The sequence below is a fragment of the Balaenoptera physalus genome (assembly GCF_965194825.1).
Source record: "Balaenoptera physalus genome assembly, chromosome: 14".
Classification (NCBI taxonomy): Eukaryota; Metazoa; Chordata; class Mammalia; order Artiodactyla; family Balaenopteridae; genus Balaenoptera; species Balaenoptera physalus.
This window is the reverse complement of record NC_138893.1, coordinates 58,054,352-58,079,532: the sequence shown is the minus strand read 5'-3', so window position 1 is coordinate 58,079,532 and position 25,181 is coordinate 58,054,352. Positions and strand designations below refer to the sequence as shown.

The 25,181-nt window shown below is 45.7% G+C and overlaps 1 long non-coding RNA gene across 1 annotated transcript in view; it reads right to left on the bottom strand.

Moving 5' to 3' along the window:
• Window positions 1–13,721: 13,721 nt before the first annotated feature.
• The window catches only part of LOC309642433, a 30,384-nt gene continuing 18,924 nt past the window's right edge, over window positions 13,722–25,181 (bottom strand). Inside the window, exon 2 of the long non-coding RNA XR_014253197.1 lies at window positions 13,722–23,602. This is a non-coding gene — a long non-coding RNA (uncharacterized lncRNA). The remainder of the gene's footprint in view (window positions 23,603–25,181) is intronic.

Sequence of the window (25,181 nt, the reverse complement as noted above, 5' to 3'; positions counted from 1 at the left end):
ATTGTCTGCAATAGTCCGATTATACTCAACAAAGTCAGGATGCTTTTTTTTTTTTTTAATGCAGTCTCTTCTTACGTCAATAGTTAATGAAACTCAAAATATTTTCTCTCCACTAAAGAACCACTTCACTTTCCAGGAGATATTATTCTTCCACCTGGATAATGTACCAGCCAACATTCCCTGATTTGGCTATCACCAAGTGGGAAGTTTTCCCTGGTCTCTCCCCTGATAGAACACTATTTGCTGATGTGCAGAGTTTGATATAAGACTGGTCCTCTCCAACTCTATCCAAGAGCACTGAGTTAGAAAACGATGGAAAGAAATTTATTTCTCAGCTTTTATAGAGTGATTTGATGTCCTTTTTTTCCCCAGGGATGAAACTGTGACTAAGCAAGTTGAAAGACATTATATAGCAGAAACATTCTGCAGTGGCCTAGGTAATGTGAACAAAACTGCATGTCCAGGAAACTTCCACCTCTGCTGAGCCAGAAATGTGGGGCTTGTCAGGGGATTAGGAGAGAGGTGTCTCCCAAAAGCTAAAGTCCTTATACAGAAACTCCCAGTATCTAAGAAGGTACTTATTAATTCAGTGTATTCATCCATTAGGTGCCTTCTGTGTTCCAGGCATGGTTCTTGGCACTGGTAATTCAATAGGAAGCATATTAGACAGAGTCTATACACTTATGGAGCTTAGAGAGAAAGAGGAATGCATCAGGAGTATTCTCAGCTACAAGTAACAGAAAATCCAGTAAGCAGTTCCTTTTTAAAAAGTGGGGTAATTTTTCTCCATAAAAAGGTCTTCAGCAGCTCAACAATACCATCAAAGTCCCTGTGTGTTCCCTTCCTTCCACCCCAAATCTTCAGCACGGTGGCTTTTTGTTCATCACCATGTCTCAAGACGGCAGCCACAACTCTAGATATTATATCTATTTTTAAGGCAAAAAGAGAGGGTAGAGTCAACCATATCTGATTATTTTATTCAGAATGCAAAGGCTTTCCAGGACGTCCCTCAGCTGATCTTTGCTTAGATTCCATTGGCCAAAATGATTACTTGAACCAGCCCTAGCTGTAAGGGAGACTGGAAATGTATCTGGCGAATGGAATTACAGTGAAGGACTTTGACTAATCATGACTCAACTTCTGAGACTAGGCCATTGCCATCCTAAACAAAACCAGGGTAATCAGAAGAACTAAACAAAACCATGGCATGTGGGGAGAGGGGAGGCATGGCAGGTAGCTAACTAAAACTGTCACAGTGAGTAAGATTCAAACCAACATGGGGAGACCCCATCAGAGTTTAATGTCTAAGGCTACAAACACTTGGCCATCCAAGCTGTACATCAGGCTGAAGACATACCTTGGGATCCCAGGCACACTTTGCTCAGCAGGGAGTATAGAACCAGGGCCAGAAGCAGCAACAGCTGCTGTGGAATCAGTGGTGACAATGTTGTATGTTAGTATTCTTGTGTGAACTACTGTCTACATGTGTCCTGGGCTTATAACCTATCTGATTACTTGGATCTAGAGGTGTCTTTTCTCTCTGCTATTACTGCTAATTCCTTGGAATTAGATACCTAGAAGCTTCTTCTTAGACTATGGATCTCTAAGTGCCCCTTTCTTTACTTATGCACTTGTTCTCTGCAAAGAAAGAAATATCAACCTAAATTCACACCAAATGGGGAATGGTTAAAAAAACTGATATATCTTTACAATGAAATACCATAGGCAATTAGAGAGAATGATGCAATTCTATGTGTGCTGATATGGAAAGATCTCCAAGGTGTTTTGTTAGATGGAAAAAAGCAAATTGTAAGACAACACCTGTAGCAAGATAACATGCATATCTCAGATAACTTCCATGGTGTCTGTAAAATATGTCCATAAATGCTGTGATACAACTCCCTCCAATCCCTCTCCCCTTGAGTGTGGCTTGTGTTTAAAGATTCACTTCAAATGAATAGAATGAAGCAGAAGAAGTGGTACATGACTTCAGAGATGAAGTTATAAAAAATACCATGGCTTCCACCTCCTCATGTTATCTTAGATTGCTCACTCTGGGGGAAGTTAGTTGCCAGTCATAAGGACACTCAAGCAGCCTATGGAGATATCCATGTGACAAGAAACTGAAGCCTCCTGCCAATAGCCATATGCGCGGGCCATCTTGGAAGAAGGTCCTACACACCCAGTCTAGGCTTCAGATGATTGCAGCCCCTGCCAACATCCAAACCCACAAGAGACCTGAGCTAGAACCACCCAGATAAGCTGCTCCTGAATTCCTGACCCATAGAAACCGTGAGATAATAAATGTTTGCTATTGCAAGCCACTAAATTTTAGTGTAATTTGTTATGCCATGATAGATAACTAATAATGACCCCCTTATTTGCATAAGTTATAATAAGACAAGTCCTTATTCTGTGTTAGTCACCATTTTAAAAGCATCAACATTTAATCCTCACAACAACCCTCTAAAGTAGAGACCAATGTTATCCTTTTTTTTTAAGAGGAAGAAACCAAGGCACCGAAGAGCAAAGTAATTTGCCCAATAATGTACAGCTCTCTGAACCAAGGCAATCTTAGAGTGACTACTTGTAACCTTATATACTATACTATACTATACTATACTATAATGTGTGTGTGTGTTGTGTTGCAGGTCTTTTGGTGTGGTGTGTGGTGTGCACATAGAAAAAGTATGGAAGATACATGTAAAACTGTTGACCACAGTTACTCCTAGGGACAGAGGTAGAATTGGAGAGAGAGAAGGAAAAAGGGAAATTCTCATTTTTTCTCAACCAACTTCTGTACTGTTTGAAGTTTTTTACAATAAAAATGTTATAATGAAATATTGGTGTAAATAAAAATTTAACTGAGCTGGCTAACAGATGTATGCCGTTCAGAGAAATGAAGTGCTGGGGAAAGAATGGGCACATGTGACCAAATACAAGTCATCAGCCATGGATCTGCTTAGGGGTGACTCAGATTGGCACTTGCTGTGAATTTGCAGGGGGATGGGGGCACCCCCAGCCCCCCTTCCCCTCCAGCCCCTCCAGCCCAGGGCCTCCCCCTTTTCCCACAGTCCATGAGGCAGGTAGAAGGTGTGCCCTCCCTGATCCAAAGAATTCTCTCAAGACATGCCCAGAAGTCCTGCCACCTCCTCCACAGCTGCTCACGTGCTCATCAGGGTGTGTGACATGTGATGTCTTATCTGGAGACCACAAGTGGGACAGTTGGCCAGGAGCCAGGGAACCTATTCTCAGTCTGGGCCTGAACCTGGTTCAGGAATAGACTCTGAGAGCAGAGTTGTGACTGGGGAGGACTGTGCAGCCGGTGTGCTCCCTGCCACTGCCCTTGTCACTGTGGGCAAGATATATTTAGCATCTGACCTGTGCCAGAGCTGTCACTAGGACCTCACTGCCTTGGTAACTCCAGGGCACCGGTCACAGCCTAATCCCATCTATTTTTATAAGCTCAGTTTGTGGAGTAGTGATAAGTGTTATCTTTCTGATGCAAGACAGGATCAGATGGGCCTGCCCCAGTGGCCTGTTGGAGTCTGTGCACCAGGTGACAAATGGCCTTGAGCTTCTGATATGTGAGAAGACATACCACCACCTACCCCGCTCTCTGACGGCTGCAATGGGGTAGGAGTTTCAGCCAGCTTTAGAAACACACTGTCACTCATGAGTGCCAGACACCTGATGAAAATGCCCATGAAGAAGGCTTCTTCCTCACCCCTAAAGAAAAAGAGACCAGGGCTTAGATACAAATTCTTATTACAAAAGTCTCCATTGCTTGAGCAACAATCACAGCAGACCTCATTAATCAATCCCAGTGATCTTTTCCACTGAGCCCCCAAAATTTCCTTGGGAGACCATCCCTGGAAGCCTCTACCAATCAACACCAGTTCTTCCCTCTGATGAAAACCGTGCACCATCCTTGGGCTGGAGGGACTGAGAAAAATAGCAGTGGAGACTTGATTAGGAAAGAGGGTGAAAAGCTGCTGAGTTCAGAGGGTGGTGGTAGGATGAGAGAGCCTGGGTGCATCACAGTGGTAGGGAGGAATTAACGAGGCTGAAAGACGGAATTTGGACATTAATACCAGCTGGTGAAGACACTAGGTACAAGACAGGATTAGAAGGACTGTTTCTTTTCTCGCGTGACCCTGAGTAAATCCATTCGCTACTCCAGTCCTCAGATGTCTTACCTGTAAAATGAGTGAGTTAGACCAGAAGACTTTATGACCACTTCTAACTCTGACATCCTATAATTCATGATATTTACTATAGCACAGAATTCGGTGACTGCCAGCTACAGTGCCCCTTAATTTTCTCTTCAGGGGCACGTGGAAGAGACTGCTGGTGACTCCCCAGTATCCTTTCCCCACTTCTTCATTAGTATGAGAACCCCAGTTTTTAGCTGAGCAATTGCCACTCAGCTAAAAGACTCGATTTTGCAGGTTCCCAGCAACGTAACTGTGTTCTATCCAAGGAGACGTAAGTGGCAGCATCATGTGGAACTTTGGGGAACTCTCCTTAAAAAGGAAGAGGCGGATGTGATACATAACGCAATATCTGCCTTCAAGACAGAGACAGAAAGAGAAACAAAACACTGGAGCAACTAATATTTAAATGACAAACACATACATGCCTTTGTCTTTCACCAGTTCTTCTGGATGTTTCATTCAGTCTTCTGGGAGGAAGAAAGCAATTGGAAAAACTTAACTTATTCCACAAACATCGGGTACCCATTATATTCCAGATTCTGCTGAATTAATCAGATACAAAATTTGACCTCAAGATGCTTCCAACCCAACAAACACATAATATTGACCTACTATTTAAAAATTATGTTTAACATTAAAATACAGATTTTTTTCAGCTTCTATCAAATTATGGAAGAGTCGGCAACATGGAATCTATATTCCCATCTGACAACAATTTGCCGGAGCTGAAGAGCAATGCCTGCTTTCACAGGGGGTGTGTTCCCCAGTTTATGACAATTGCCACCACTCACCAAACTACTTTTCCTTACACCAAACTACTTTATCCATTCCATCCTTTCCCACCTGGCCCTGTAGGGCATTGAAGGGTGTGATCCCTGACCTAGAAGCTAGAATGCAAAGGGGGTCATGTATTCCCAGCATCAGAAACAAACATCTATTGAGCACTTATATCAGAAGACTAAATTTGAAATATAGTAGTCTTTCAGATCTACTTTGAGCCTCTGTGTTGATATTTGGGAAGAGAGAGAAAGAAAAGAGGAGAGAAGAGATGAGGAGGGAGCAGTACAAAGAACAATAAAATCCTATTTCATCCTTTAAAGAGGGGAGGGAACACTTCTTCCTGCTGTTTCTATTTGGCTGTCTGGGACACAGATGTGATCATGGATCTCTAGCATCCATCTTGGACTTCAGGGTGAAGGCTACACGCTAGGAATGATAGATCAGAGATGTGGAAGGAGTCTGAGTGCCCGAAGACTTTGTGGAACTACCACAACCAGTATTATGTGAGAGAATAAAACCTTGGGGGTGGGAAACATTTTTTTTTCTGTTTCCTGTCTCATGAAGCCAACCCTAATCATACTGATTACAGGCTCAAGTCCGAATCCCAGATCTGCCTTTGCGATCTTCCTGGGAGCCCCCAGTTTTCCACAGGAGCAAAAGCCAGCTGCTACCCAGTTGACAATCCCAAATATGTTACTCCCCCTTTAGCCTCCTGGGAGCCACAAGGATCACTCCAGCCACTCCAAGGGGTCACCTAAACACAGGATTGGGAATCAGATCCTACCTGGCCATGTGTATCAATAAGGATGGTTTGGGCAACAGATAACAGAAAATCCAAGTCAACTATTTTAAACAATAAGGACATTTTATTGTCTCACTTGACAAGAAGTTCAGAAGTAGAACAGTTTCAGGGCTTGTTAATCCAGTGGCTCAGCAACACCATCATGCCCTCGGCCTCTTTACATCACTCCACCTTGCCATCCACAGTGTATTGGCCTTTGTCCTCACTGTGACCCTTCTTGGGTGCAATTACTCCAAGCATCCTGTCCTCATCCAACAAACTCCAAAGCCATAGAGACTAAGACTGTAGCTTTTACTGTCATTGCTCTTTAAGATTGTGGAAAACTTTCCCAAAAGCCCCATCAGCAGGCTTCCCTCATGCCTCATTGATTAGAGTTGCATTATACACTCATCCCCAAACTACTCACTGGCAAAGAGGGTAGAATTATTATGATTGGTTCAAACCAATCACGATTTATTCTCTGAGGACATGGAGGGGTAGGTAAGATCTTCCCTGAAACCATGGCTGCCCAATAACAAACAAAATTGGGGTTCTGCTAGGAAGGAAGCAGGAAATAGCTGTTAGATAGGCAATGAATAGTTCTACCAAACCATGTAAACTTGGGTCATTCATTTTCCCTCTCTGTGCCTCAATTCCCTTATCTGTAAAATGGGAAGAATGCATTAGAGTTCTAGAGCCCTCCAAGTTATCTTCCCAATTGATGATGAGTGTCTAGTGCTAGTGGCAGAAGATGCTCCCAAACTGACTGACATTCAGAGATCATAGCAGCATCAAAGTAGCCTATGAAGGGCTAGGAAGGACTCATGAAGGTGATAAGGCTGTGGTGTCTTTTGTGGCTGTAGCCTCCTTCTCCAGGGAGCCCCTTTATAGTATGAAAGCCCCCCTTAAACTCTCTCAGGCCACTGGCCTTTCCAAGGGGACGACGTTGCTCATCACTGACCAGACCTCACCCATCCGCCCAGTCATTCATTCATTCATTTGCCACTTTGGACCTACTGTATATTCTGAGCTCTGCATTGGGCCTCCACTCTGCTCTATCAGGGGATAAAGTGAAGAAGGATTTAGGGGTAGGGGGTAGGGGACAAATGGAAGAAGAGCTGTAAAATCCAGGTACAAGATTTTCCTCTGCCAGTCAAATTCTAGTTCACAACTCACTTCTCCCAGGAAGCTTACCAGTTTCCTCCAGCTTTCCGTTCAACATGGAGCACGTATACCCCTGGAGACACTCTCTGGTCTGCCAGGAGAATGAGAAGTCACAAAATAAATATGATGCATCTTTCTGAAGCATCAGATCATATGAAGATTGGGAAAGAGGGTAGGTTAATAAATGAAACTCGTCAATGGTTTAAAACATTAATTTAGGTTGAATTAACCATGGGCATATTAGAAAGAAAAGATGGTATGAATTTTTTGAAAGAAATAAGAATGTCAGGCTTCTTGAGCTTTGGCCCACAGATCACTTAGAGAGTGACAGACATTCATCCTCCTTGGTCACTATGGGAACCAGGAGAGGAGAGTCTGATACCCCATTCATTCAAATCCCTGGCTCTGCCACTTACCAGCTTGATAGCTCAACATTTGAGGGCAAAGTATTTAACCTCTGGGAGCCTGTTTTCTCTTCTCTTAAAGGAACTCCATTGTTGAATGGAGGGGTTAACCACACTGACCTCACTAAATGAGTTTAAGGGCCAGAAGTGATAGTGTCCGGAAATGCTTAGCATATTCATTTTTATTGAGCAATAAGTGCTTCCTAGTCAAAAAACAACAAACAACCAATATGTGTTAAGCACCTTCTATGTGCCAAGAACTGTGATAGGCATTAGGGAAATAAAGTTAAGAAGGCAGTAGCCATCAATCAAGTGCCTATTCTGTACTGAGCAAGGTCTGAGCCAGGTGCTTTCACATACACTACAAAGACCAATAAAATGCAATCCCGGTATTTTAGAGGCAAGGCAGGTACGCTGAGACTGCAGAATGCTCAGTGCTTGGAACTTCACTTCATTGGATCCTCATGACTATGACAGTAATGACATAACCATGACAGTGTCTTAAACCTACTTCTTTTAATGTATAACAATGCACCCTGTGAATTCTTGGTAGATATATGTTACAGTCAATTATCAAAAGCAAAAGGCTAGAGACATCGTGGACAACTGCCAGTTACCAAAACCCTACCACCTCTAATTTACCTTAGCTATCACCTCCAGCCTCCTAGATCATTATATCACTGTTTTTTAAACTGAGGTATAGTGGATGTACAATATACAAGTTTTGGGTGTACAACATAGTGATTCACAATTAGTAAAGCTTATAGTCCATTTATAGTTACAAAATATTGACTATATTCCTTGTGTTGTACAACATATCCTTGTAGCTTATTTATTTTATACATAGTAGTTTGTTCCTCTTAATCCCCAACCCCCAGGGGCCCCTCCCCCCCTATATCACTTTTGCACTTTAAATCACTTTTGCACTCAGACCATGTGCTACAGTTGGAATTCTGGCTGTGTCCCTTACCAGCTGAGTAACCTTGGGCAAGCCCCTTGACCTCCTCAGATTTCTTTTTTTTCATTTGTAAAATAGGAATAAAAATAGCTCCTTCCTCAAAGGATTGAGTAGTTGTTTCCTATGCGTTAAGCAGGACAAAAATAGTTCCAACCTTATACAATTGAATGAGATAATATACCTAAGCCCTTAGCACATTGCCTGGGACACAGAAAGTGTCACATAAATGAAGCAGCGGGGCTTCCCTGGTGGCGCAGTGGTTAAGAATCCGCCTGCCAATGCAGGGGACACGGGTTCGAGCCCTGGTCCGGGAAGATCCCACATGCCGCGGAGCAGCTAAGCCCGTGAGCCACAACTACTGAGCCTGTGCTCTAGAACCCGCGAGCCACAACTACTGAGCCCGTGCGCCACACCTACTGAAGCCCATGTGCCTAGAGCCCGTGCTCCGCAACAAGAGAAGCCACCGCAGTGACAAGCCCGTGCACCGCAACGAAGAGCAGCCCCCGCTCGCCGCAACCAGAGAAAAGCCCGCGCGCAGCAACGAAGACCCAACGCAGCCAAAAATAAAATTAAATAAATAAATTTTAAAAAATAAATAAAGTAGCGGCTGTTATAATCATCATTATTTTTGCTCCTCACTGCTCTGCATAACCTTTTACCAGAGCTGTAGCACACTGGCTCATTCTTCTACTTGGTATGAGTCATCTCCTGTCATCTCCCCTGGGGTAAGTATGAGAAAACCAGTGGGAGTCAGTGAAACACAGAAGCAAGTGAGTCCTCAGCTAGAATAATCCACCTTTGGGGATGATAAAAGGACCAGCCCTGACCAAGCAGGTGTGCTGGACCCTTCACTTGCCTTTTCAGAGTCCATCCTCAAATCACTCTCTGAGAAAGCCACCAACCCACACATCCACACTGACTCCTCATGAGCCCCCTATTCTTCGTCCAGAATCTAGAGGGGAAAGTCTCCTCCGACATCACGAGATATGATGCAGTTATGGCGTTTCCCTAGCTAGCTGACACCCAACAGGATGACATCATATTATATAATCATTCCTTACCCCCATGTTAGCCTATCTGAATTTCTTTTCAGGGTGTTTGCATGTACATCTGTGTGTTTTCCATTTTCAGCCCAAGTGAGCAAACTGTCCTCTGGCTTATTGGAGTGCACATCAGATATTTTTGGTGCTGAAGCTCTTCAGAAACAGGAAATAGTCCTTCTTTCTAGATAGAAAGGCAGACCATTACCATATGTTGGTTTCAGAGACCGTTGAGAATTAAGGAAGAAGCTACCGGGGGGGAAAGCTCACGGCAGCGGTGTCTGGAACAAGTGAACTGACATCGGGCATCTTAACCTGAACCTCACGCTTTTCTCTTCTGCAAAATGAAGGCTTTGGCCCCCACGATCTTAAGCTTGTCTCATTTACCCATTAAACAAGTAACTATTGAGCTCCTGCTGTATGCCAGGCCCTGGAGACAGCACGATGACCAAGACAGACTCAGTCCTGCTCTCACTAGAACTAGCTTACGTTCTAGTCACAAAGACGATAAACAAATCACTTCAGGCGGTGAGGACCACGAAAAAAATTAAGAACGACGAGGAGATAGACAGTGCTTTGTGTGGGTCAGGGAGACTCACTTTCGATGGGATGGTCAGACAAGGCTCCTATGGAAGCCATATTTAGGCTGAGAATTGAACAGGAAGGAGCCAGCCGTCGGGGAAGAGGTGCCACGCAGAGAGAACCGTTATAAAAGTTGTAGAATTCTCCATGGGGAAACAATCTGGGTCTACAGCACAAGTGTCACTGAGCTGGCCCAGATGAGGAAATGCTGTTTTTTTACACACGCTGTGATGACACAGACCTCCAGCCCCTAGGAGGGGGCATGACCTGACCACTTCCCTGCAAAGGTCTGAGAATGCCTACTACGTGCCAGACTCAGCGCCTCTAAGTCAGAATCACTGCTCAGAGCCAACTGGCTGGAAGCGAGAGAAATGCACACTGACCTTTCTGAGCAGCAATGACAGTGATAAATGAAGGGAGATTTGGATGCTCGCCCTTGACTATAAGAGGAAACAGGCCGATTGTGAACTGGGGCTCATGTTCCAAAGCTTAAGTTTCACCAGCTATGCAGTTTCTAGAGCTCTTTGCTCCCACAGAGCACGGCAGGAATTTGGACTTAAGGACTGACCTCCTGGACTTAAGGACTACTCAGCTCTCAGCCAAGATCTCTGAGCTGGGAAAGATTGCAGCAGCGGCTCTGGGATGGGCTGGCCAGGTGGGCACACGGGTGACAGGCAACGTAAAGGGCCGTGCTGGGAATCAGAACACCTGGGTCACAGTCCCGGCAGAGTCCACAGGAGTCAGGTAACGTCTCCAGCCATTATAATCGAAACAAGAGAGCATCTGCTGGGCTTCCCTGGCGGCGCAGTGGTTGAGAATCTGCCTGCCAATGCAGGGGACACGGGTTCGAGCCCTGGTCTGGGAGGATCCCACGTGCCGCGGAGCAACTGGGCCCGTGAGCCACAACTACTGCGCCTGCGCGTCTGGAGCCTGTGCTCCGCAACAAGAGAGGCCGCGAGAGTGAGAGGCCTGCGCACCGCGATGAAGGGTGGCCCCCATTTGCCACAACTAGAGAAAGCCCTCGCACAGAAACGAAGACCCAACACAGCCATAAATAAATTAATTAATTAATTAATAAAAAAGAAAAAAGAAAAAGAAAAAGAGAGCATCTGCTGGGGGCCAGGCATGGGGTGGGCTCCGCACATGGGGTATCTCATTTACCCCTCGGCACAACTCCTTAGGGTAAGTACTACCGTTGTCCCTACCAGACAGAGGAGGCTGCAGGAGGTTTTGCAACTTGCCCAAGGTCACTTTCAGTGGCAGAGGTGGGATTCTAACTTGGGTCAAGCTAATTTCAAGTCACCTGTTCACTCTCTTAGCAATTCATCAGTTACAGGGGGAGAGTAATTATATGTGTCCTACCCACCTCGTGTGGTTGTTGGGAGACTCAGACAAGATGAGAGAGTGCTTTGTAAACACGGATGCCCTGTTCCTGTGTCTGCTGGTCCCAGGGCAGCTCCCAGCAGCCCTGCCGTCTGCACAGTTCCTGCCCACCCCACCACCGCTCCCCGATTTCCACCCTCCCACGCCTGTATGGACGCCCCCCTGCACCAGTGCCGCATCCACCCCTGAAACTGCTGCCCACGCTGCCCCTGGGCAGTGGTACATCCCTGCCTTTCTCCAGGGCAGCAGCAGCCCTGCCCCCTCCCTGCTGGGAAGTCTTGGCATGCAGCCAGCAGGATGGGGGCGGGTGTGTGGAAAATCTGAGGAGATGTTTTCCCTTCTTGGGAAGAAAGCCAGACTGCAGTTCGCTGGAGTTCTATAAATTATGCACCCAGAGAAGATTTCATTTAGGAAGAAAAGAGGAAAAAAATATTTTGTTATTTGCTTAGTGAGCTGGGTTGGCTGAGCCAGGGCCAAACCGCACATATTTGACCTAACTTGCTGTGTTTGCAGAACAGTCCATGTTCCAGGGGGTGGCCGGGAAGACCACAGAACAGCCAGCAGTGCTCTGCAGGCCTTTTCCAGCCTGCTTCCCATCTTCTTGCTCCAGCCTGGGCCTGGGGCTTGGTTTCTTGGGCCTGGAAGGCTGGGGGGCTCAGAGGAAAGGTGGGCAATCATGATCTCTCTCTCTGCACACACCTTTCTCACGCCCTACCCCTTCAACCCTGTGAAGCTCAACCCCCAGGGGAGCTGACACCGCCTCCGGGAAGCCTTCCCGGGGCCCTGAGGCTGGGTCAGGCTCTTTCTTAGGGGCTCCCACAGCACCCAGTACTCATCACACTGTATTATCAACCTGGCCACCAGCTAGTCTTCTGCAGGCTCTGAGGGCAGAGACCTGGTCAGTTTTGCTCCCTGCGGTATCCCCAGCGTGGCATTTCAGTGAAGAAATCAACGAAGCCCACATAGGAGTGGTCACCCAGCTCAGCAACAAGAGCTCCCCCAGCAGAAGACAGGCATCCTGGGTGTTGCGTTGTGTTTTCTGTGCCATGTTTTCCTCCATCTGTTTTCCTGGCCTCATCTCCTACTCTTCTCAGCCTTCCACTTCATGCTGCTTGCGATTTCCCACCATTCTATTTCTGCCCCCATCCTTTGCTGACCCCGGCCCCTCTGCACCCCATCCTTTCACCCTCAATCCCAGTCTAACCTGCTCTCATGGAGGAAGGCCTGCTCCAACCCCCCAGTCCTGCCTCCTCCATTGTTAGAAACCCCTTATCTTGGGTCCCTACAACCCTACCATGCTTATCGCTGGGCTGACCGCAAGGCCTCCAGTGATTTGTTTACATAGCTGTCCCGGCACCCCCAGACTCCAGGCTGCTGGGGAGCAGAGGCCTGTCCTAATTCTCTCTCTGTCCCTAGCACTTAACACGCAGCAGCTGTTCAATACCTGCTTGCTGAATTAATTAATTAACACATGCGGAAGGTAATAATAGCATGCGTGTCATGGGGCAAAGTGTGATTAAGATCCCAGAAAACCCTGTGAGCTCAGAGAAGGGAGCAATTTCCGCGGGCTGGAGCGGGAGGAGACCCTGTAGAAAGAAAAACCGATGGAAGATAAAGCACCAAAGGCAGGATGGAGAACAGCCAGAGGGTAGCAGGGGAAAAGTGAGAAAAAGTCTGGGCTGTAAAAAACATAAATCAGATCGTGGCCTGCTCCCTCTTAAAATACTAGTGGTTTTTCCCTATATTTAGGGGAAAATCCAAACATCAAAGCGCATGAGGCCCCATGGACGAATCTAGTCCTCAAACTTTGGAAAAAGGGAAACTGAGTTCCAGAATGACATTTACAGGGATGCTATGATCACGGTGTTTTTATTTAAGACACAGCTTTTTGTCTAAAAAAAATATTTTTAGCAAATCACATGTAATATTTTTACTATGAATGTATTTGCCTTCAGTTTGAAATCCTTGGTACAACTTTCTGGAGTATTTTCCGTATGTGAACCACGTCCTGTGAGCCTTCCCTTATAGAACATAGTGGAGATGTTTGTTTCTTCCATCATAACTCATTTGAAAGTTGCCCTATTTAATGGGTAAGAACCTGTTCTGGGGTTATCTTTTCAATTGCTATGGGATCTTAATGTTACAGACTTCAAACGAAGTCTCCTGAGAACCAGGGAAATACAACTTGTTTGCTTTTTCCATCACTAGCTGCTGAGGCCCCTCTTCGTGCCAGCACTGGGCCAGGAGTCACTTGGACGTGTCCCTGCCCACAAAGAACTTATGATCTGAGAGGAGAGAAGTGTGTACTCAATATCAGGTGGTAAGATTTGACCCAACACTGCGCTCGCCACTTCACATACTTCACTTTTTACTTCCCCAATAATTATAAGGGGTAGATAGTATTACCCTCATTTTTATTTATTTATTTATTTATTTATTTATTTATTTATTTATTTATTTATTTATTTATGGCTGTGCTGGGTCTTCGTTTCTGTGCGAGGGCTTTCTCTAGTTGCGGCAAATGGGGGCCACTCTTCATCGCGGTGCGCGGGCCTCTCACTGTCGCGGCCTCTCTTGTTGCGGAGCACAGGCTCCAGACGCGCAGGCTCAGTAGCTGTGGCTCACGGGCCTAGTTGCTACGTGGCATGTGGACTCTTCCCAGACCAGGGCTCGAACCCGTGTCCCCTGCATTGGCAGGCAGATTCTCAACCACTGCGCCACCAGGGAAGCCCTACCCTCATTTTATAAATGAGAAAACTGCAACTGAGAGAGAACAAAGGCTCACCCAAGTCTCACATCAAGTGAGTGGGAGAGTGGGGACCTGAACCCAGGCGTGTGCTTTACCTCAGCCTAAAGCAAAATAGGTTTAGCTGTACAAAGGAAGAGAAGAAATTGCTTCAACAGTTCCAGGTAGGAGATGCTGTCCCACAATGCACTTAGCCCACCTGAAGGAAGTGATCGTAAGTGTTAGTCAGAGCTAACAGTTGTTAAGCATCTACGTGTACCACATGCTTTTGTATAACTCTGTTCCTCACAGTAACCCCCAAGGAAGGTAATGAAATTCCACAGCTGCAAAGTAGGTGCTGCAGTTCCATTTTACAGTGGGGTCTTAAGAGATGTTCAGAGAGGCTAAAGAATTAGTTCTGTGTCACACAGAGGCAGAGCCAATATTCTAACTCTGTCTCAATGCAAAGTCCTTTTTTCTCACTGTTCCCAGCTTAGAAGAAGCAATGAGCATCTAACCATTCGATTTACTATTTATGACTCTGGGAAGATCACTGAGAAAGGACCTCAGAAATGGTGCGCAGCAGAGAAGGGCTCAGGCTGAGGCAGGAACTCATGGGAAATATATGGAAGAGTTTCCATCTCCAAAACGGCTGGTGAGAATGGGCCCAGGAGACTGGGACAGACAGATCTCCTGTTACCTCACTGCAGAGCAAGGCCCTTTCAGCTACTATCACCAGCCCTGAAATGGCATGGCCCCCAAATAGGGGCTGGGCCAAAGTCAGGTTACCCAAAGGCACAACTGATCACCAAACCCATTCTAGATTCAGGGAAAGGTATATAGTCGAGTTTAGGAATGGAAAAAAAACCAGCAAGAGCCACCAAAGGACAATCCAAGATGGCAGCCTACAGAACTGCCAACAGGACAGTCAGAGAGGCCAGGAAGCAGACTAACAGAGCAAGGCTTGTCTGACCTGCCCAGGGCCTGGCACAGAGCAAGCAGGAGTTTATAGCATAGTGGAGGGTCTTCATACCCCAAGCCAGCTAAACCCACTTGGGAGAGTGGAGATGGAGACAGAGAGAAAAGGAGAAAGAGAGAAGAGAGAGAGCAATTAAAATGGTGCCTTTGGGCTTCCCTGGTGGCGCAGTGGTTGAGAGTCTGCCTACCAATGCAGGGGACACGGGTTCGAGCCCTGGTCTGGGAGGATCCCACATGCCGCGGAGCAACTAGGCCCGTGAGCCGCAATTGCTCAGCCTGCACGTCTGGAGCCTGTGCCCCGCAACAAGAGAGGCCGCGATAGTGAGAGGCCCGCGCACCGTGATGAAGGGTGGCCCCCGCTTGCCACAACTGGAGAAAGCCCTCGCACAGAAACGAAGACCCAACACAGCCATAAGGAAGTGAATAAATAAAATAAATAAATTCTTTAAAAACAAAAAACAAAAAGGTGCCTTTGACCCCACCAGTCATTGTACCCCTTGAGCACATGCCCCTGAGTGAATAGAGGTGGGAGGTCAGCTGTCCCTCAGGAGACTAGGTCCCCTCAGACCTCTCTTAGAGAGGCATCAAATGACATCAGGGGTGACTGTTGTGTTTAAAGGTAGGTATCTTCATGCACTGTGACCTCTAAATGCAAACCAACACAACATTGTAAAGCAATTATACTCCAATAAAGATGTTAATAAATAAATAAATAAATGCAAACCAACCAATTCATCTGGTGCTCTTCCAAAGAAAGAGTGATATGTCCAAATACTAGAAAATAAGATCTCTGTGATGGATTAAGTGAAATTCTGCAAAGGGTTACTTTTCTAATTTGGAGTCATGGGGAATTTTGACCATGTCAGCTTTTAATCTTTTGTGCTGACTTTGGAATTATCTCCAGGTGGATGAGACTCTTCTGTCAATGGATTTGTGGTGTGATGAGGCATCTTCTGAAGGCCCAGGGCCTAGTGCCTGAGGTCTGACAGGAACTGATATTTAGTTCATGAAAAGTGGTTTTGTTTTTAAAATAAAGCTAGCTAAGTTCCTTACCAGTAGCAATTGTTGTGTGGCAGGTTAGCCCTGCTGGGAACGTATCATGGAGGCTCTCCAGGAAAGAAAGAAAAGCATTTTTTTCCCCTATTGCTCTCTCCTATCTCCCTTTACTCCAGGAGACCTAAGGTTCTCTGAGGGAAAGTTTAGGGATCTTTATTTTCTAAAGCAAAGCTCTGTTGAGCTATAGACAAGCTGAAACAAGATGGTGGCAGAGTCTTGAAGGAAAGGCAAGTAAAGTTCCTGGAGGGAGAGCATGGTGGACAGAGGAGTGGGGAGTATCTGAGAGATAGGGATATATACCCTGCTCCCATGTGGTGTCCCAAAGAGGACTGCTCTTGGAGGGGAGGTGACTGCCAGATGCCTCTGGAGGCTGACACTCAGCACAGTGGCCTTAACCTTTGAAGAGGGTTCCTGTGGTCAGTAAAGGACTTAAGATTTGCAAGGGGAAATAAGACCAGAACAGCTGGAAGTCCCTTCCAAGAAGCAGTCTTGGGCAAATGGCAGAAGACCACAGCACCAGCCATCAGCATTGGGAAGCAAAGAAGCGATGCAACAGTGGAACCCCCATGAGTTACAGCCCAGTGCCTCCTGCATTTTCCCAGAACCAGGAATCTTGTACCATCCAATGGAAGGAATGAGGGAGCCCCACTAGCTGCTGATGTTGGGTTTCCCCTCCGCCTGAGGAGTGGAAAGAGGGTGCTCAAGCTGTTTGACTTTTATTTCAAAAAGTGAATGAATCTATCATTGCTTAGGCCTGAGTTCTCCATAATTTCTTCCCAAATATCATTATTACTGTAATAATAACAATACCGAACATCAGCAGAGGGCTTCTCCAGGTACACTTTCACAGTGTACACTTTCCTGAGTTCTGGATATTATTATCCTTTGGGGTGTGGATTCTAGAAAGGATTTGTAGCCTTTGATTTCATCCTGCAAAGTTGGGACCTCTTTCAGAACACTTCTGAGTGTTTCACTGATGCTTGCCATTATCCATTTCAACCTTGTAGAGAACTGAGTTTCTTTTAATAGCATCACTGGAACTCTCTCTGTGAACAAGAGCCACTAGATGGCCTCACGTGTGTCATAGTGCGATGACCAACATGACTGACACAGACTAGGTGCTTAATAAATATTTATTGAAAATAAAAAATGAGTAACTGAATAAATTATTTGATTAATTGGATTAAGCTAGGTCTTTTTAATTGATAGACTTTATATCTTAGAGTAGTTTTAGTTTACAGAAAGCACGGAGTTCTCATATACTCCCTCCCCCTACTCCACCACATACAGAGTTTTCCCTGTTCTTAACATCATGTGTTGGTGCAGTACATTTGTTATAATTCATTATGCAGTATTGATGCATGATTATTAATTTAAGTCCACAGTTCACAGTTGGGTTCGTTCACTCTCTGTGTTTCATAGTTCCATGGGTTTTGACAAATGCATAATATCGTGTATTTACTGTTACAGTGTCATACAGAATAGTCTCACTGCCCTAAAAATCCCCTGTGCTTCACCTTAAAATTCCTCCTCCCTTTTCCCTAACTCCAGGCAGTCACTGGTCTTTTTACTGTCTCTACAGTTTTACCTTTTCCAGAATGTCATATGGTTGAAATCATACAGTATGGAGCCTTTTTAGACTGGCTTCTTTCACTTAGCAACATGCATTTAAGGTTCCTCCATGTCTTTTGTGGCTTGATAGTGCATTTCTTTTTAACCCTGAATAATATTCCATTGTATGGATATATCAAAGTTTATCTATTCACCTGTTGAAGGATATCTTGGTTGCTTCCAATTTTTAGCAATAATGAGTTGAGCTGCTACAAACATTTGTTTGCAGGTTTTTGTGTGGACATGTTTTCAATTCATTTGGGTAAATACCTAGGAGCATGACTGCTGAATTTTATGGTAAAGACTATGTTCAGCTGTGTTAAGCCTGTTTTTCAAAAAGCTATTTCTAGCCAGCATTATCTCATAAAACAGAGGAGGGAGAGGGTAGTAAGCTATGAGTTGACTTCCCCCAGTGTAGAACTATAAAACGGGTCTGCTTTTATTTGTACTAAACAAAATGTTTAGCTTCAGAGTGTATACCCAAGTTCTAGTAAATTTGGATTTAGTGAATATGAATTATGAATTAGGGAATATACATTGCCCCCATGATTTCATTTTGGCCTTTTCAATTTGGCTGCCAAGACATACTAGTCTGAGAAAGTCCCTATCCACCAGAATTATACATGCTAGTGGGAGAAACAGTAAATAAATATACAGCCCAAACCCATTCAGGTGGAAATACTGGAGAGGAAAAGACCACAAATAATCAGGCAAGAAAACAAATGAATTTTTCCATCAACTTACATGGTGAATCTGCTGGGGCAGCCAAACTAGGATTTGGGGGAGTGGGGTAGGGGTCGGGGCAGGGTGGGTAACGTAGAGATAATTTGCTTCAAAGAGATACTACTAGAAGCTTTCTTGAAATCTTTTCCAAGATGTTCAAGTGGCCTTATAGCAGGGGAAGGCAGGTAGTAGTTAAGGGAGAAGATTCATGTTTGGGGCAAAGAAAAACTTTAAAACATGAAAACAGAAAGCAAGAAGTCTTTACATCTTCTCCCTCCAATGTCAGCTGCCTTTCTCTGTACCTTTACATCACAACTCTTCAGCCGGGTACGTCTCTTTCCAAGGAAACTGGAAGAGTCTTACTTTTTTTTTTTTACTGCCCCTCATTTTTACTTTGCAGGTAGTTAAGTGCTCAAGAAGAGCTCACTACATCCAAAGGGGGAGCTTTCACCAATACACACATGAAAAAAGGAACTCCAGTTTTACCCTCAAAGTTCAACTACCACAAAAGCCCAACCCAAAACCAGAAATAACCTCCTCTCGGTAATCAAGTGTTTTTAAGTGGTGTTGGAAAGAAACCAGCATATACATTTTCAGAGCTTCATAATCATTAACTGTTCTCCACCATCCCAGAAAATGTGAACCTGGATAAGCTCCAAGCATCTTAGCAACAAGCCAGCAGCTCCCAACCAGAACCCTCAGCCTTCTGATGAGGCCAGAATCTCAGAGACAAAGCATTATTTATCGACATAAACTGTCTTGCTTCTGAAGCTGGAATCCCAAGAACCAAGTTAATGAGAAGACTCCGTGCCAGGATGTCATATTGAGTTAAGAAGGCCGACCCAATCACAATCCATTTCTCTGCGCTCAGCCCAGACCAGAGGAAACACAGGGCAAACATATACAGCGGCTTCTGAAAGGCCCCAACACTTGATGCTCGAACACCAAGACAATCACTGTCTTCAGCTGGGAGTGTGGGAAAGGGCACAGAACATGGACTGTTTTCTGAACGGATGCGCAGGGCCCTTCACGGAGTAGCAGAAGCTGCCAGCTGCAGGCCTCGGCAGCGCGACTCTCCCAAACTCCTGAGTATGTCAGGGCTCTTGCTTGATGAGCCTGAGGGTGAGACCCAACCCCTCTTCTCTCCTTCTAATCCCACCTCTACAAAAGGCTTCATCTAGGGCCCAACTGCCGGCACAGCTAGAAGAGGCAACCTCAGCATAGCAATAGGGGTCCCTCGGTTTCAGGAGGATAAGGTACCTCTCTGAAAACCCCGAGAAGAGGTGACATCTCTCTGCACCCCATCCGGAATTACCTTTGGCTGTTTCCTGACTCTGAAACATCCTCATATTTTTCCTTCTAATATATGTTTTTTTCCTTCATCTTGGGGCGACTTAGAAAGCCAAGCATAGAAGAGGGCTTCAATTTGTGTTAATAACAGCAAATGATCACTGAAATTTACAGAGCTCTATGCATAGCAATGCACTCAGTGCTTTACATCCATCACCTCAGTCCTCACAAGAACTCTATAATTTAGGAATATCATGGACCCCATTTTACTGATGAGAAAACAGAGGCTTAGAGAAACTAGGTTAGCAGTTCTCAGAGCGTGGTCTCTGGACCAGAAGCATTAACATCACCTGGGAATTTGTTAGAAATGAACATTCTCAGGGCCCATCCCAGGCCTACTGAATCAGAAACTCTGGGGGCGGGGCCAGCAATGAATTTCAACAAGACTGGCAGGTGATTCCCATGCATGCGAAAATGTTGAGGACCCCTGGACCGGGTGACCTACCCAAAACCACACAGTCAGCAGGATCCAAATTCCAGCAGTTTGGCTCCAGAGCCCTGCTGCTAACCTCTGCGTTATGAATTTATCTGGACACAGACCTAAGGGGCCCCTCTCCTACCTACAATCACAAACTCCAGATGTAGAGAATCAGCATCTGTTAATAGATGCTTGGCCGCTGAAAATGTCTGGTCAGATTCATAAGGGGAAGAAAAGGGAGAAGCAACCTGCCTTTTCTACATTAAGGTTTTCACTTCTCTCTGATTTAATAGGGCTCTGTCACATTCCTCACAGGAACGAGGATTTCTTGCACCCTAAACACCCCGCCCTAGTCACAAGGGCACTCCCAGAGGCTACACTCCGGCCTTATGGAATCTTCATTTCACACCCAGAGAGCAGACAGAGCAACGCAGAGAAACGAAGTGGGGAGTAGCTGATATTAAAAATGAAAAAAATTAAAAACATCTGTATCAATTTCCTAGGGCTACCATAATAAAGTGCCACAGACTAGGGGGCTTAGAACAGTGGAAACGTACTGTTCCACAGTTCTGGAGGCTGGAAGTCTGAAATCAAGGTGTTGACAAGGCCATGCTCCCTGTGAAACTTGTAGGAGAAGGATCTTTCCCTGCCTCTTCCAGCCTCTTGTGGCCCCGATGTTCCTTGACTTGTGGCAGCATAATTCACTTGGCATTCTTCCTGTGTGTCTTCACATAATCTTCCCCCTGTATGTTTCTGTGTCCAAACTTCCCCCTTTTAATAAGAATACGAGCTTTATTGGATGAAGGGCCCACCCTACTCCAGTATGACTGCATCTTAACTAATCACACCTGCAATGACCCTATTTCCAAATAAGGTCACATTGTGAAGTTCTGGGGGTTACGACTTCAACACATGAATGTTGGGAGCACACAATTCACCCGTAACAGCATCTGTTTATGAGGGTAGGGGATTAGACTAGAGAAGTTTGCATGCATAGTGTTTGTGGCAGGACCATTTCAGGGACTCGTAGACTGACATCAACAAGGCCATCTACCTGAGGGTAGTTTCCATCATGGCTGATAATCAGAACCATCTGGTACTTGTTAAAACCAGAACTTCCCAAGCTGCCTCCCAGGCATCCTGAATCAGAAAGAGATTCAGAGAGTTGTGTGTGTTAACAAGCACCCCTGTGATTCTGATGTGACTAGCGCTTTGATGCCCTCAAATTTGGGAAGCACAGTTCTAGCCAACCCACATGGATGTTCAACATTCTGGCCCATGGGACAACCAAGTGCCTCTGAGGTGGTATCCAGACTCCCTCAACTCTCCAGCCACCAAGATGCCCGTGGTAAGTTCTCAGTTCAGATCAGTCACCTCAGGAACACTTGCCCTGAGGACTACTCCAGAGTTTTCTTTACACTCAGGTTCCAGATTACCTACTTTGGTCCACAGTCGGCACCAAAAGTTCAGAGAAACTGAATTCTAAGCTAGATGATTTCACTGAGTGGGAGCCAAGTTGAACCAGCTCCCCTGGGATCCATCTTCACTAACCCGATAACTTCTCCTCTTCATGTGCCTCTGCTCGCTTGCCCCTTTATCCCCATCAAAGGGCTTCCTCTGCCACTACCTCAGCCTCTACGGTACTCATCCTGGCTGCCTTCATCCCCAAGACTGCATGGCCCTTCAACTCAGTTCCCCACAGCTCAATGGCTCAGTTTCTCAAGGTTCCAATTCCAAATTTCCAAAAGAATCCAAGTCCATCCTGGGTTAGGTAATCTTACTTCACTCAGTTAACTGTGACTGAGTAGTAGGTCACACAGTACAAACCCAGCACCTCAGCCAGGCATCTCATCAAGGGCTGTAGGTGAAAGCAAGGGTTCTATGGGTGGGCACCACCCAAGGCATGTCTTCTACAGTAATACCAAAAAGTCACTGCCATTTTTTAAGCACCTACTAGATGACAGACACTGACCTACATGTAGTTCTCACTTCAAACATTCAAGGTAATTATTACAGATACGGAAACTGAAGCTCACAGAGCTGAGGTCACTTATCAGGGGTGGAGCAGCAATTCCAACTCAAGTCCACCAGATTTCACAGCGGTGCACTTTCCTTTTTGCCATCCAGCCTAAGGCAACCGGACCAAGAGATGGAACCATTTCATCACATCAGGGGGAAGAAAATGGGTCAACAATCTCTACCCTGTCTATCTGCCAGATTGTGTTGGAAATAAAATCACAGGCTGGAAAGTGCATTGGGAAAGCTCTACAAAGATAAATGTGAACCTTTGAACATGCCTGCTACCACCAGACCCCAGCGTGGTGTTTGCTCACTGGGTGTTTGCTGCAGAGTATCTGTTCACCTCTGCCCTGTGGCTAGAATTGGTCATGGCCACAGCAGGGGTCTTAGCAGCTGTCCAAGACCCCCTGGAAAGAACTGCCCACTGCTTACAATCTGGTGGTATGGCCACGTAAACAGAATCTGAATTCTCAGCCCAGAGCTTGGCAATCCAAGGTGAGTGCTATTTGAATTGGAGTATCCTTCTTGTTTTTTCACTAAGAAACTTGGCCTCCAATGCCAAAATGTTGGTCAGTTGTGTTCAAGTTCGGTATAACAGAGCACGAACCATAGTCATAGGCAACTCTCAACTGTAATGCCACCCCCCAAACCACAAGAAAGGGGTCAGGCCCACTGAGGTTTTGCCCCAGAAAGGAGGTGGGTTTCATACTGTGATGTGGAACAGGCCACTCTTGTTGGCACTTGCAATGGTTCTTTCTTTGTGTCAATTTGGCTGGGTTATGGTACCCAGCTGTTTGGTCAAACACTAGTCTAGATTTTGCTGTGATGGTATTTTGCAGATGTGACTAACATTTACAATCAGTGGACTTTAAGTAAAGCAGAATATCCTCAATAATGTAGGTGAGATTCATCCAATCAATTTTTTTTTTTGTCACTTGACAAAATTTTATTAGGGGCATGGAACTCTGCACATAGCAGAGTTGAAGGATATTAAATAAACAAAACTGGCCAGAGGGGAGGATTCGTTTGTTGTTGTTTTTTTTTTAATTTATTTATTTATTTATTTATTTTTGGCTGTGCTGGGTCTTCGTTTCTGTGCGAGGGCTTTCTCCAGTTGCGGTGAGCGGGGGCCACTCTTCATGGCGGTGCGCGGGCCTCTCACTGTCGCGGCCTCTCCCGTTGCGAGCACAGGCTCCAGACACGCAGGCTCAGTAGTTGTGGCTCACGGGCCTAGTTGCTCCGCGGCATGTGGGATCTTCCCAGACCAGGGCTCGAACCCGTGCCCCCAGCATTGGCAGGCGGATTCTTAACCACTGCGCCACCAGGGAAGCCCGAGGGGAGGATTCTTAAAGATAGTAGGAACAGCAGTTAGAACCAGAATTTGGACTCAATTACATGTATAATGAGGTCCCACTAAAAGACAAAGAAATTGATAATTAATGTAGGGTTTTCTGGAAATTAATATGACTGATAGGGTGGAATAAAACAGAAAATGGAAGGACTTAGAACTGTGTAATAGATGAGAGTCTTTGTAAATATTTTAGGATAGAGTTTCATCCAATCAATTGAAGGCCTTAAAAGCAAAAACTAAAGTTTCCCAGGGAAGGAGGAATTCTGCCTCAAGAAATCCGGCCCGAGTTTCCAGCCTGTTGGCCTGCTCTACAGATTTCAGACTCAAGAATTCAGTTCAGTAACAACTCTTATCTGAATTTCCAGCTTGCGAGCCTGAAATTTTCTCTCCCTCTCTCTCCCCCGCTGACTGATAACAGTCCTTAGCCACTGGACTGCTGAGGGTGGCCTGATGACATTTCCCGCACACTGACAGAGTAAATCCTGCAGCTGGGGCCCTGGGCCAGACAAGGAGAGGGAAGCAGACACGCTCTGCAGTGCCCAGGTGCAGGTATCTTAGAGTGAGTCCCTCCTTCTTCCCCAGGCTCCTGTCTCTCCCCCAGAGACTCAGGTAGCCTCAGAGAGCTCACTGAGGTTGGTATAGACCCTCACTACTCAAAGCATGGCCCACAGACCAGCTGTATGGGCATCACTTGGGAGCTTATTAGAAATACAGAAGCTCAGGTCCCACCTCAGACCAACTGAATCAGAATCTGCATTTTAACAAGAGTCCTCGGTTATTCAAATACACAAAGTTTGAGAGGCACTGTGATTGAAGGCAGCCTGAAATTTCAGGACAAACGCTGGACCAGGTGTTAAAGAGATATGGGTAGAGTTCCTGATTGGACTCTAGCCAGCTCTGAGTACGTGGGCAAACTTCGGAAGGAAATAGGCATGCTCAGAACTAACAAGAAGAGCTTCCGTTATTGGGGTTTCACTATGTCCCAGGCACTGAACTAGGCACCTTGTGTGTATTAACTCTCCCAACCCTCCCATTGAACCTTTGAGAAAGGTACTCCCACTGTCTCCATTTTACAGATGGCAAAACTGAAATACAGAGACGTTAGGCAGCTCGTCCAAGGTCACACGGAAAGTAAATAGTTGAGTCAGGTTTGAACTCAGATAGTCTGATTCCAAGCACAGAGTCTTCGCAGTGTTCTATCAGGTGTATAAGAGAAGCTCTAGCATGGAACTAATTCTCTCTGACTGTAGGGTTTGAAGAAAGCTTCATAAAAGAGGCAACTTTTGAAATGGTCTTTGAATGAGAGGTAGGAGTTTGGTAGGAGTTTTAAGTTGAGTGCCTTCTACGGGTAAGAAGGCTATTCCCATAACCCTGATGGGGTTTCCATGCAGCCGAGTACTCCTGCATCCGTGCTGTTTCCTCTGCCTGGAACATCTCACCATCACCTCACCCCCTTTCACCTGATAATCTGGTTTCACCTGTTGAGTGTCGTCCTTCAGCTCTCAAGCTCCCAAGACCCTCAGGCAAGGTCAGGCTTCTCATTAAAACTCTCCTCACATCAATTGCTTTTCCTTCATATCACTCAGACCAGCTTATAAATAAAGAGTTATTGTGAGAGTGTGCCTAATGAACGTGGGATTC